Source organism: Grampus griseus (genome assembly GCF_964374135.1).
Source record: "Grampus griseus genome assembly, chromosome: 1".
Taxonomy (NCBI): domain Eukaryota; kingdom Metazoa; phylum Chordata; class Mammalia; order Artiodactyla; family Delphinidae; genus Grampus; species Grampus griseus.
In genome coordinates, this window is record NC_139017.1 from 95743259 (window position 1) to 95757973 (window position 14715).

A 14715-nucleotide genomic window follows, 5' to 3' on the forward strand; every position below is an offset into this window, starting at 1 on the left:
CCATTTATTCTGCACATATTTGTTGAGCCCCTATGATGTGTCAGGTACTGTGCTAGATGTTTGAGATACATGGATAAACAAAATTCCTGCTCTGCTGGAACTTATAGTCTAGAAGGCAGTAAAAGATAAATATAATAAACAAGCAAAATATAGGAGGTGAGAAGATGACTATGTTGGTCTGAGTCCTTTTGAAAAACAAATGCCAAGATGGATTAAATGTGTTTGATTTTATTAGGAGAATGACAGTATGAGAAAAAATGGGGAGGTAGGCAGCAAAGGCTGGAGCTGGGAAGGTCTGGGAGAGTGGTCAGACCATGGTGCATATTTGACCAGACTGAAGGCAAGAGGGAGGGAAAGTTGGGTGAAAACAGTCCAACCTGCAGTGCAGTGTAAGGAGGATCGGCAAGGCCATCAGAGAGTGCTGGAGCCAAAGTCAGCTACCAGAGAGGTCCTGTGTCTCCAAGGAATGAGCCTATTTTAGCATTCCTGCCAGACTCAATCAATGGCTGGGAGTAACCCCTGAGTGGCACGGTCTTGATGCAAATACAGGGATGGATTTCAGAGTACAACAGCTGGGACCCCTGGTCGATTTTATTCTCATAGTTGGATGTCTGAGCGGCACATTCTCATGACAGCCACAGTGATAAATGCTGTGGAAAGAAAATAGAGCAAGGGAGGAGAATAAAGATCTCTAATGGGTGGCAAGTTGCAGTTTAGAATTGGGCTCTTAAGGTAGCCTCCATGAGAGAGGAGCATTTGAACAAGGCCTTGAAGGAGGGGTGGGACTTAGCCATGAGGATATCAGTGGGAAGAGCCGATCAGGAAAAGCCTGTGCAAAGGGCCTTGGGTGGACTTTTATGTAGCATGTTTTAGGAGCAAGGCCAGTATGGTTAGACAACTGGGACTGAAGGGAAGCATAATAGGAGATGTGATTGGAATTGTAACTAGTCTCGGTCCATGAACGGGTCTTGTTAGGCCATTGTAAGGACTTTGGCTTTTGCTCTGTGTGCGGTAAGAAGCCAATGAGGTGCTCTGAGCAGAGAAGTAACATGACCTAGCATGTTTTGCAAGGATGGAAGTAGGGAGACTAGGCAGGATGCTACAGCAGTAATTCAGCTGAGAAATGATGGTAGCTTGAGCCAAAGTGGTACAATGAGGGTAGTGGGAACTGGTTAAACTGTGGATATATTTTAAAGTAGAACCCACAGTATTTCCTGAGATTGGATACAGGGTTTGAGAGAAAGAGAGGATTCATGATAACTCTAAGACCCTTGGACTGAGCAAATGGAAGTTGTCATCAATTGAGATGCAGAAGTTGTGAAATAATTTTTTTTTGAGGAAGAGGGTGGATACCAAGTGCTCAGTTTTGGACAAGTGGATTAGTTATCATGTGGAAATGTTGACTAGACAATTGGATATATGAGTTTGGAGTTCAGGAAAGACGGCTCATCTGGATTTATAAAATTTATGTTATCTCTGGTAGTAAGTAGGATCACAAAATATCTAGAATTATAGTCCACAAGGCAGCATAATCTAGTGAACTAGTATTTATTCAATGTTAAATATATATTTATGACCAAATTCAGTCACTGTAAAATACACAGTAGAGCTCTATCTGCTCTCAATTATCTTATTAAAGTAATTTTACTAAATATTTTGCTGTTTGCCAACCAATGTAAATGAGGATGGCAAGAGTTAAAAGTTACAGTCCATTACCTTACCTTATATTAGGAGTTAAGAGACATAAGAGCTTCTGAGACAGTGTGTTTTCTTAAAATGAATTTGCTTTCTGGTTGGAGAAGTAAGATATAGGCTTGAAACAATTAGAGGACAAAAGAATAGTAAACAAACTGTCACTGTATTCTGACAAAACGTAGTGCTAACTATTGCACTAATTGAGACCAGGATAGTATAGCATGGTTAGTAATAGTGGTGTATGGCACAAAAAGTAAGTGCAAAATAAGTTGAAGAAGATAGAAATTAATGTGAGTTGCAGGAAAGCTACTACAGGGAGAAAGCAGAACTTAAAAGCAGAGAAGTCATCTCTAAGTGTCAGAGGGAGGGAAATACAATGTATTCAAAGACCAGAAAGGAAATTGTCCTTACCTGGGGCAGAGAGGAGAATTAGATAGAAACACTGATAGAAATATATATCCATACATAGAATTTGATGTTCAGGGAAAGTGAATTAGGGGAGTGGGAGAAGAAAGATCAAATTCATATTTCAGAAGAATAAAACTGTCAACTCTTTTCAGAACATATAGGAAGAGGGAAAGATTAGGTAGGAAGGTCTTTTAGGAAGGTAGGAAGTATGAAATATGAGTGCTTGTGGATAGAGCCTAAAAAATTGCCAATGTTCTGTAAAAGGAAGGGTGCCCAGGCTTTTTTCTAAGCTCCAGAGGCCAAGGAGTAAATGAATAAGTAGGACAAAGTAAGTGGAGTAGTACTTAAGGTGCTAATACAAAATTTAAAAACCCAAGGATGACGGTGATGGGAATGATTTATAAGGGAGAAATCCAAAAGAAATTTCAGTAAGAGGGTTAAATTAGAAGCATGAGAATTTGATAGGTTCCAAATTATGGACAAAATAGAGTCTTAGATTAGAGATTTGGGATTGCAAACCACAGAGAAATAAAATCCAAATAAAATAATGGCAGGAAGAACATTGAAGGAAACCAAGAGTAGGAAGTAAATAATGTGAAAAGATTTTCTAGAGCCTTTCTGAAGCCAGATCCCATTAAAAAAGTGGGTGCTCACTCTCTGACCCTTCTCTCTCTTGTTCTCTCTTTCTTCCCTTCTTTCTTTATGACTTCTCAGACTTCTGGAGGCCAGAAATGGTGTCTGCCTAAAGAGAGAGTTTCCTTCTCATAGTCAGTAGATGTTTAAACAATGGGTGAAGTATGGATAGATGAATGAACAAATGATCAGATCGCAGGGTACTTGGGCTCCCATGTAGTAGTGACACATCTTTACAATTTCATATCTAGTTCCATAATTGTATCCCTATGATCACCAAACTGTTCTTTGAAACCTCTATAATCCCTGAAAGAATCATTAAAAACATCCTGATTCTCAGATTTGTTATGTGATAACCAGTCTCTCTCTATTCTTGTTGCCCTTGACTCTTACTTTCACATCCTTTCCTTCTCTAGTATGGGGTGGTATTTAATTGCTATAAGCAAGTAATAGACAGGTATGTAAATTGGGTGATCACATAAATTCCAGGAGATTACTGATACTGGTTTATATTATATTTATATTCCTGATACTGGTTTATATACTGGTTTATATAGCTGGGTTGACAATATGCCTATTTCTTTGTTAGGTAATTTGAGCTTTATGGTTTTGAGGCTAAATGGGGTAAATGCAATAGGCTTCAAGACCATCTATGGTCCATGTGCTCATCTTACTTGAACTGTTCACGGCACTGGGCAGAGTTGATTCCTCTTTCCTTCTTTCTTCACTTGGCTGCCATGATATGAACTCTTGATTTTATTCCCACCTCACTAGTTTCTCTTTCTTAGCCTTCTTTGCTGGTTCCTTCTCTTTTCCCCAACCTGAACACCAGGGTTCAGTTGTTGGTACTCATTTCTTCTCTATTATTCTCTACTCACTCCCTAGAGATCTCATTTTATCTCATTCTAATGCCATTTATATGCCAAGACCGCATTTTTTTGTACCTACAGCTTAGACTCCCCTTCTGCCCTAGGATCTTAAGAACTCACTTACCCCAAATACCTACATGGCTCATTCCCTCACCTTTTTTTGGGTCTTTGCCAAGATGTCACCTTCTCAGTGAGGCCTCCCCTGACCACACTATAGAAAACCACAGACCTCTCTGATTCTAGCAATCCCCCTCACCTGGACCTATTTTTTGCCATAACACTTATCATCTTCTACAATACTATATAATGCACTTTTTTTGTTTGTTGGTTGCTTGGATTATTGTCTTTCTTCTTTCACTATGGGGGCAACTTCCACATAGTGAAGGGTTTTGTCTGTATTTGGAAATCAATGATTGAAAAGATTCAGTAACCTACCAAGGGGTTACATATCCAGTGAGCAATGAGACCAGGATTTTAAATCTGGGATTGTCTTGTCCCAAAGCTCCACCACAGTCCACTATATCATCCTAACTCTATTCTTCCTCAATTGGAATGAGACACCATAGTACCAGGTTTAATGGCATATATTATTACATGCCTAGAATAACACATTATGCATAAGGAGCCAACTTGGTCATTTTGGTAATTTGTGGAATTGATTTTTTAAGACTGCACACAATCTATAACCATTTTTCTTTAGGGATTTGTTTAAAAATGAGACTACAGCTTTTCTGTAAGTGAAATATTTCAGAGGTATACCAGTATCAAAAAAAAATTTACTAGCAGATATTTAAAGTGTGTGTGGAAAAGCATGCTGCTTTCTCTTTGAACAACTCATAGTTCTTTCAGGCTGAGTTTCCTAGGATTCAAACAACTGCTTAATTTAGTGGAAAAGAATATTTAACTAAACCGATTGTTGGACTTTTTGGAGATGAAGGAAGCAGCTGTTTTCTGAACTCAGCCTTAGTTATATAGTAGCCTATCAAAAATAGCCACAGACAAAAAATTACCTATTAACAAATGAAACATACAGAGCAAAAAAATCCCCCCAAACACCCATCAAACAAAATGCAAGTGTTCCATAATTTATTTCTTTTCTCATGTGCACATAAAATGAGAAGTTAATATTTAACATATTTAGGATCTTATATTTTAGTTTCCTCTGACTCAGTTTACAAATGGACATGAAGATAATCAGCACCGTAAAAACGTTAGCACTGATGTCAACATCACCAGTGATAAGTCATCTTGAGAGGACATACCCTTGATATGATGTGATGGGAATGGCACTTTACCTTTGTGATCTCCCTCACCAAAAACTCTGAAAAACTTCAGAGTCTAAAGAGTCTACAATTATCATTCCAGCAAGATCAAGGACTATAGGTGCCTCAGCACAATGAATTCTCCTCTATCAAAACACCACTCACACATCAAAACCTAGTGGCTTTCATACCCGTGTATAGTGTGTACCATAGAGGGGATGAAAGGACCATCTAAGCTGAACTTTAAGTGTACTTTTTTGAGTCAGAGCATTTGGTGAGGACCGTTTGCCTTATGCATTTTCCTGCCTTTGTTAGCAGTGTAAGGAAGCTGCCCTTCCCTTGGCATTGTTTTCGGGTTTGGGTGTTTTCAAAAATGCTGCTCCACTGTGATACCTTCACTTCATGCTTTCGTTTTCAGTCAATTCAATATTTAAAATATTTGAATCAAGAATATTCCTGAATTCAAAAGTATTTTGATGGTGTCCACAATATGTGATACTACACATACTCAACTGGATATTTATTTATTTATTTATTTTTACATCTTTATTGGAGTATAATTGCTTTACAACGGTGTGTTAGTTTCTGCTTTATAACAAAGTGAATCAGTTATACATATACATATGTTCCCATATCTCTTCCCTCTTGCGTCTCCCTCCCTCCCACCCCTCCAGGTGGTCAAAAAGCACTGAGCTGATCTTCCTGTGCTATGCGGCTACTTCCCACTAGTGATCAACCTTACGTTTGGTAGTGTATATATGTCCATGCCTCTCTCTCGCTTTGTCACAGCTTACCCTTCCCACTCCCCATATCCTCAAATCCATTCTCTAGTAGGTCTGTCTCTTTATTCCTGTTTTACCCCTAGGTTCTTCATGACATTTTTTTTCTTAAATTCCATATATATGTGTTAGCATACGGTATTTGTCTTTTTCTTTCTGACTTACTTCACTCTGTATGACAGACTCTAGGTCTATCCACCTCATTACAAATAGCTCAATTTCGTTTCTTTTTATGGCTGAGTAATATTCCATTGTATATATGTGCCACATCTTCTTTATCCATTCATCTGATGATGGACACTTAGGTTGTTTCCATCTCTGGGCTATTGTAAATAGAGCTGCAATGAACATTGTGGTACATGACTCTTTTTGAATTATGGTTTTCTCAGGGTATATGCCCAGTAGTGGGATTGCTGGGTAGTATGGTAGTTCTATTTTTAGTTTTTTAAGGAAGCTCCATACTGTTTTCCATAGTGGCTGTATCAATTTACATTCCCACCAACAGTGCAAGAGGGTTCCCTTTCCTCCACACCCCCTCCAGCATTTATTGTTTCTAGATTTTTTGATGATGGCCATTGTGACTGGTGTGAGATGATATCTCATTGTAGTTTTGATTTGCATTTCTCTAATGATTAATGAAGTTGAGCATTCTTTCATGTGTTCATTGGCAGTCTGTACACCTTCTTTGGAGAAATGTCTATGTAGATCTTCTGCCCATTTTTGGATTGGGTTGTTTGTTTTTTTGTTATTAAGCTGCATGAGCTGCTTATCAATTTTGGAGATTAATCCTTTGTCAGTTGCTTCATTTGCAAATATTTTCTCCCATTCTGAGGGTTGTCTTTTGGTCTTGTTTATGGTTTCCTTTGCTGTGCAAAAGCTTTGAAGTTTCATTAGGTCCCATTTGTTTATTTTTGTTTTTATTTCCATTTCTCTGGGAAGTGGGTCAGAAAGGATCTTGCTGTGATTTATGTCACAGAGTGTTCTGGCTATATTTTCCTCTAAGAGTTTGATAGTTTCTGGCCTTACATTTAGGTCTTTAATCCATTTTGAGCTTATGTTTGTGTATGGTGTTAGGGAGTGATCTAATCTCATACTTTTACATGTACCTGTCCAGTTTTCCCAGCACCACTTATTGAAGAGGCTGTCCTTTCTCCACTGTACATTCCTGCCTCCTTTATCAAAGATAAGGTGACCATATGTGCGTGGGTTTATCTCTGGGCTTTCTATCCTGTTCCATTGATCTTTCTGTTTTTTGCCAATACCATACTGTCTTGATTACTGTAGCTTTCTAGTATAGTCTGAAGTCAGGAAGCCTGATTTCTCCAGCTCCGTTTTTCGTTCTCAAGATTGTTTTGGCTATTCGGGGTCTTTTGTGTTTCCATACAAATTATAAAATTTTTTGTTATAGTTCTGTGAAAAATGCCAGTGGTAGTTTGATAGGGATTGCACTGAATCTGTAGATTGCTTTGGTAGTAGAGTCATTTTCACAATGTTGATTCTTCCAATCCAAGAACATGGTATATATCTCCATCTATGTGTATCATCTTTAATTTCTTTCATCAGTGTCTTATAATTTTCTGCATATAGGTCCTTTGTCTCCTTAGGTAGGTTTATTCCTAGATATTTTATTCATTTTGTTGCAGTGGTAAATGGGAGTGTTTTCTTGATTTCATTTTCAGATTTTTCATCATTAGTGTATAGGAATGCCAGAGATTTCTGTGCATTAATTTTGTATCCTGCTACTTTACCAAATTCACTGATTAGCTCTAGTAGGTTTCTGGTAGCATCTTTAGGATTCTCTATGTATAGTATCATGTCATCTGCAAACAGTGACAGCTTTACTTCTTCTTTTCCAATTTGGATTCCTTTTATTTCCTTTTCTTCTCTGATTGCTGTGGCTAAAACTTCCAAAACTATGTTGAATAAGAGTGGTGAGAGTGGGCAACCTTGTCTTGTTCCTGATCTTAGTGGAAATGCTTTCAGTTTTTCACCATTGAGGACGATGTTGGCTGTGGGTTTGTCATATATGGCCTTTATTATGTTGAGGAAAGTTCCCTCTATGCCTAATATCTGCAGGGTTTTTGTTTTTCATAAATGGGTGTTGAATTTTGTCAAAAGCTTTCTCTGCATCTTTTGAGATGATCATATGGTTTTTCTCCTTCAATTTGTTAATATGGTTTATCACATTGATTGTTTTGCATATATTGAAGAATCCTTGCATTCCTGGAATAAACCCCACTTGATCATGGTGTATGACCCTTTTAATGTGCTGTTGGATTCTGTTTGCTAGTATTTTGTTGAGGATTTTTGCATCTATGTTCATCAGTGATATTGGTCTGTAGTTATCTTCTTTTTGTGGTATCTTTGTCTGGTTTTGGTATCAGCATGATGGCCTCGTAGAATGAGTTGGGGAGTGTTCCTCCCTCTGCTATACTTTGGAAGAGTTTGAGAAGGATAGGTGTTAGCTCTTCTCTAAATGTTTGATAGAATTCGCCTGTGAAGCCATCTGGTCCTGGGCTTTTGTTCGTTGGAAGATTTTTAATCACAGTTTCAATTTCAGTGCTTGTGATTGGTCTGTTCCTATTTTCTATTTCTTCCTGATTCAGTCTTGGCAGGTTGTGCCTTTCTAAGAATTTGTCCATTTCTTCCAGGTTGTCCATTTTGTTGGCATAGAGTTGCTTGTAGTAATCTCTCATGATCTTTTGTATTTCTGCAGTGTCAGTCGTTACTTCTCCTTTTTCATTTTTAATTCTATTGATTTGAGTCTTCTCCCTTTTTTTTCTTGATGAGTCTGGCTAATGGCTTATCAATTTTGTTTATCTTCTCAAAGAACCAGCTTTTAGTTTTATTGATCTTTGCTATCATTTCCTTCATTTCTTTTTCATTTATTTCTGATCTGATTTTCATGATTTCTTTCCTTTTGCTAACTTTGGGGGTGTTTTTGTTCTTCTTTCTCTAATTGCTTTAGGTGCAAGGTTAGGTTGTTTATTCGAGATGTTTCCTGTTTCTGAAGGTAGGATTGTATTGCTATAAACTTCCCTCTTAGAACCGCTTTTGCTGCATCCAGTAGGTTTTGGGTCATCATGTTTTCATTGTCATTTGTTTCTAGGTATTTTTTGATTTCCTCTTTGATTACTTCAGTGATCTCTTGGTTATTAAGTAGTGTATTGTTTAGCCTCCATTTGTTTGTATTTTTTACAGATCTTTTCCTGTAATTGATATCTAGTCTCATAGCGTTGTGGTCGGAAAAGATACTTGAAACAATTTCAATTTTCTTAAATTTACCAAGGCTTGACTTGTGACCCAAGGTATGATCTAACCTGGAGAATGTTCCATGAGCACTTGAGAAAAAAGTGTATTCTGTTGTTTTTGGTTGGAATGTCCTATAAATATCAATTAAGTCCATCTTGTTTAATGTATCATTTAAAGCTTGTGTTTCCTTATTTATTTTCATTTTGGATGATCTGTCCATGGGTGAAAGTGGGGTGTTAAAGTCCCGTACTATGAATGTGTTACTGTCGATTTTCCCTTTTATGGCTGTTAGTATTTGCCTTATGTATTGAGGTGCTCCTATGTTGGGTGCATAAATATTTACAACTGTTATATCTTCTTCTTAGATCGATCCCTTGATCATTATGTAGTGTCCTTCTTTGTCTCTTCTAATAGTCTTAAAAGTCTATTTTGTCTGATATGAGAATTGCTACTCCAGCTTTCTTTTGGTTTCCATTTGCATGAACTATCGTTTTCCATCCCCTTACTTTCAGTCTGTATGTCTCTATAGGTCTGAAGTGGGTCTCTTGTAGACAGGAAATATATGGGTCTTGTGTTTGTATCCATTCAGCCAATCTGTTTCTTTTGGTGCGAGCATTTAGTCCATTTACATTTAAGGTAATTATCGATATGTATGTTCCTACTCCCATTTTCTTAAGTGTTTTGGGTTCGTTGTAGGTCTTTTCCTTCTCTTGTGTTTCTTGCGTAGAGAAGTTCCTTTAGCAGTTGTTGTAAAGCTGGTTTGGTGGTGCTGAACTCTCTCAGCTTTTGCTTGTCTGTAAAGGTTTTAATTTCTCCATCAAAGCTGAATGAGATCCTTGTTGGGTAGAGTAATGTTGGTTGCAGGTTTTTCTCCTTCATTACTTTAAATATGTCCTGCCAGTCCCTTCTGGCTTGCAGAGTTTCTGCTGAAAGATCAGCTATTAACCTTATGGGGATTCCCTTGTGTGTTATTTTTCCCTTGCTGCTTTTAATATGCTTTCTTTGTATTTAGTGTTGACAGTTTGATTAATATGTGTCTTGGCATATTTCTCCTTGGATTTATCCTATATGGGACTCACTGTGCTTCCTGGACTTGATTAACTATTTCCTTTCCCATATTAGGGAAGTTTTCAACTATAATCTCTTCAAATATTTTCTCAGTCCCTTTCTTTTTCTCTTCTTCTTTTGGAACCCCTATAATTAGAATGTTGGTGCATTTAATGTTGTCCCAGAGGTCTCTGAGACTGTCCTCATTTCTTTTCATTCTTTTTTCTTTATTCTGCTCTGTAGTAGTTATTTCCACTATTTTATCTTCCAGGTCACTTATCCGTTCTTCTGCCTCAGTTATTCTGCTATTGATCCCATCTAGAGTATTTTTAATTTCATTTATTGTGTTGTTCATCATTGTTTGTTTCATCTTTAGTTCTTCTAGGTCCCTGTTAAATGTTTCTTGCATTTTGTCCATTCTATTTCCAAGATTTTGGATCATCTTTACTATCATTATTCTGAATTCCTTTTCATTCCTCTTCATTCTTTAGGTCTGGTGGGTTTTTATCTTGCTCCTTCATCTGCTGTGTGTTTTTCTGTCTTCTCATTTTGCAATCTTACTGTGTTTGGGGTCTCCTTTTTGCAGGCTGCAGGTTCGTAGTTCCCATTGTTTTTGGTGTCTCTGCACAGTGGCTCAGGTTGGTTCAGTGGGTTGTGTAGGCTTCCTGGTGGAGGGGACTAATGCCTGTGTTCTGGTGGATGAGGCTGAATCTTGTCTTTCTGGTGGGCAGGTCCACGTCGGTTGTGTGTTTTTGGGTGTCTGTGGACTTCTTATGATTTTAGGCAGCCTCTCTGCTAATGGGTGGGGTTGTGTTCCTGTCTTGCTAGTTGTTTGGCATAGGAGCACTGTAGCTTGCTGCTCGTTGAGTGAAGCTGGGTGCTGGTGTTGAGATGGAGATCTCTGGGAGATGTTCGCCATTTGATATTATGTGGAGCTGGGAGGTCTCTTGTGCAGTAGTGTCCTGAAGTTGGCTCTCCCACCTCAGAGGCACAGGACTGACTCCTGACTGCAGCACCAAGAGCCTTTCATCCACACAGCTCAGAATAAAAGGGAGAAAAAGTAGAAAGAAAGAATTAATAGAGTTAGAAAGAAAGAAAGAAAGAAAGGAGGGAGGGAGGGAGGATGGAGGGAAGGAAGGAGAAAAAGAAAGAAAGAAGATAAAATAAAGTAAGATAAAATATAATAAAGTTATTAAAATAAAAAAATAATTAGTAAAAAAAAAACAACAAAAAAAACGGACGGATAGAACCCTAGGACAAATGGTGGAAGCAAAGCTATACAGACAAAATCTCACACGGAAGCATAAACATACACACTCACAAAAAGAAGAAAAGGGGAAAAAAATCATAAATCTTGCTCCCAAAGTCCACATCCTTAATTTGGGATGATTCGTTTTCTATTCATGTATTCCACAGATGCAGGGTACATCAAGTTGATTGTGGAGGTTTAATCCGCTGCTTCTGAGGCTGCTGGGAGAGATTTCCCTTCCTCTTCTTTGTTCTCACAGCTCCCATGGGCTCAGCTTTGGATTTGGCTCCGCCTCTGCGTGTAGGTCGCCGGAGGGCGTCTGTTTTTTGCTCAGACAGGACGGGGTTAAAGGAGCCGCTGATTCGGGGGCTCTGGCTCACTCAGGCCGGGGGGGAGGGAGGGTCACGGAGGGCGGGGCGAGCCTGCGGCGGCAGAGGCCGGCATGACGTTGCACCAGCGTGAGGCCCGCCGTGCATTCTTCCGGGGGTGCTGTCCCTGGATCCTGGGACCCTGGCGGTGGCGGGCTGCACAAGCTCCCCGGAAGAGGGGTGTGGATAGTGACCTGTGCTCGCACACAGGCTTCTTGGTGGCGGCAGCAACAGCCTTAGCGTCTTATTCCCGTCTCTGGGGTCTGCGCTTTTAGCCGCGTCTCGCGCCAGTCTCTGTAGCTTCTTTAAGCAGCGCTCTTAATCCCTTCTCGCGCACCAGGAAACAAAGAGGTAAGAAAAAGTCTCTTGCCTCTTCGGCAGGTCCAGACTTTTCCCCAGACTCCTTCCCGGCTAGCCGTGGTGCACTAGCCACCTGCAGGCTGTGTTCACGCCGCCAGTCCTCTCCCAGCCCGAGCCTCAGCTCGCAGCCCCGCCCGCCCCGGCTGGTGAGCAGACAAGCCTCTCGGGCTGGTGAGTGTCGGTCGGCCCTGATCCTCTGTGCGGGAATCTCTCCGCTTTTCCCTCCGCACCCCTGTTGCTGTGCTCTCCTCCGCGGCCCCGAAGCTTCCCGCCTCCGCCACCCGCAGTCTCCGCCCGCGAAGGGGCTTCCTAGTTTGTGGAAACATTTCCTGCTTCACGGCTCCCTCCCTCTGGTGCAGGTCCCGTTCTTATCCTTTTGTCTCTGTTTATTCTTTTTTCTTTTGCCCTACCCAGGTACGTGGGGGGGGGGGGGGGTTCTTGCCTTTTGGGAGGTCTGAGGTCTTCTGCCAGCGTTCAGTAGGTGTTCTGTAGTTGTTCCACGTGTAGATATATTTCTGGTGTATCTGTGGGGAGGAAGGTGATCTCCGCATCTTACTCTTCCGCCATCTTCCCCCAACTGTATATTTAAATTGTCCAGTTTGCCTCTGTGTGTACTCAGCTGCTTTTTAAACTTGAAATGTTTGAACTTTCTTTGTTTCTTGTTTTGAAAAATTATTTTGTATTTTTCTCCTCAAATTTGTGATTTTAGTTTAAAGAGTAACTAAGTTTTAACATTTGAGTAGTTGGATTCTTTTGCCCTAGATTTGCACAAATATTGAGTGGGGCCCCTTGTATTTACTAAAATTTTCGCATTCCCTTTTTACTTTCTCCTTAAGTTTGAATCTCAGGTTTTGTTGGTATAGCAAAATAAATAACCTTATATATGTATTGGGATCATATATGCAAATAGAGAAACTGATCATTGAGAAGCTATCCTCCCCATAAAGGAGTCACTGATTACCTAATTCTGCTAGACTCTTGAATTTAGACTCGGGGATTCCTGGTTCTCATATTTAAATCTCAAACACCTGTATTCTCTGAGAATGTTCAGAGAACAGTTTGGCCATCACAGGAATGAAATTATGGAATTGGGTGTGGAATTGTAAAGGGGTGTCTGTACTACATGGGAGCCCAAGTACCCTGAGTTCTGATCATTTGTTCATTCATCTATCCATACATCACACGTTGGTCAAACATCTGACTATGCAACTGACATTGTGCTATGTGCTAGAGACAGAAATGAATAAGACAATAGCTCTTTTCAGTGGAGAAGACAGGAGATAGAAGACAAGTAAACTCTGTGTGAAAAGTGCTGGTCACTAAAGTCAGACTCAGGGCAGAGGGAAAACGAGAGTTCAACTAAGTCATCCTAGCAGAGATGACAGCTGAGCCAAGTGTCTGAATCTTTTAGATTTGGACAATTAGGAGTTAATCAAGAGAATGAGTCAGGTTGGAGGGTGGGGAAGCAAAGGGGAAATAGTACAGTCACAGTCCCTGATTTTCTGGATCATCCCAGACAAACTGAATATTCTCCCCAGATACACATTCCTTAGCAGATGATAGAATGACTGACTTACCAAGTTGTCCACATACAGGCTTATAAGTCCCGAGTTTATTTTGTAAGGTATGTGGTATTCAAAGATTATATGTATGTATGACCCAGCAATCCCACTAGTGGGCATATACCCTGAGAAAACCATAATTCAAAAAGAGTCATGTACCACAGTGTTCACTGCAGCTCTATTTATAATAGCCAGGACATGGAAGCAACCTAAGTGTCCATCGACAGATGAATGGATAAAGAAGTTGTGGCACATATATACAATGGAATATTACTCAGCCATAAAAAGAAATGAAATTGAGTTATTTGTAATGAGGTGGGTGGACCTAGAGTCTGTCATACTGAGTGAAGTAAGTCAGAAAGAGAAAAACAAATACCGTATGCTAACACATATATATGGAGTCTAAAAAAAAAAAAGGTTCTGAAGAATCTAGGGGCAGGACAGGAATAAAGACACAGACGTAGAGAATGGACTTGAGGACATGGGGAGGGGGAAGGGTAAGCTGGGACGAAGTGAGAGAGTGGCATGGACATATATACACTACCAAATGTCAAATAGATAGCTAGTGGGAAGCAGCCGTATAGCACAGGGAGATCAGCTCAGTGCTTTGTGTCCACCTAGAGGGGTGGGATAGGAGGGTGGGAGGGAGATGCAAGAGGGAGGAGATATGGGGATATATGTATATGTATAGCTGATTCACTTTGTTATAAAGCAGAAACTAACACACCATGGTAAAGCAATTATACTCCAATAAAGATGTTAACCCCACCGAAACAGACTATACACATGTATACATATATACACACCTATAAATGTTTGTCTACATATATATTTATTAATGTCCTTAACTAATTCACATATATCAAAATCTTGATTTCTTAATTAGAAAGTTAATAAATATAGGTGGTTTTGAGTCAGAGAAACATGGGCTTATTTTCCAACTTTTACACTTACTAGGTGAGTGAACTTGGAAAAATCGTTCTCAGAGAGTCTGTTTCTTCAGGTGTAAACTGATAGTAATTATAGTTCTCATAAAATATTTTGACCAAAGTCAAATGAATATTAAGTAAAGGTGATAATGGAACATAATAGTTGCTTAATAAATGGCAACTGTTATTATTAAACTTCTTATTGTACAAGTCAATTTCTTAGGTCTATTAAATCTTGCAGGCACATTATTATTTTTTTCAGTGCTTTCACATTTGCTGAATGCATCTTTCTACACATATAA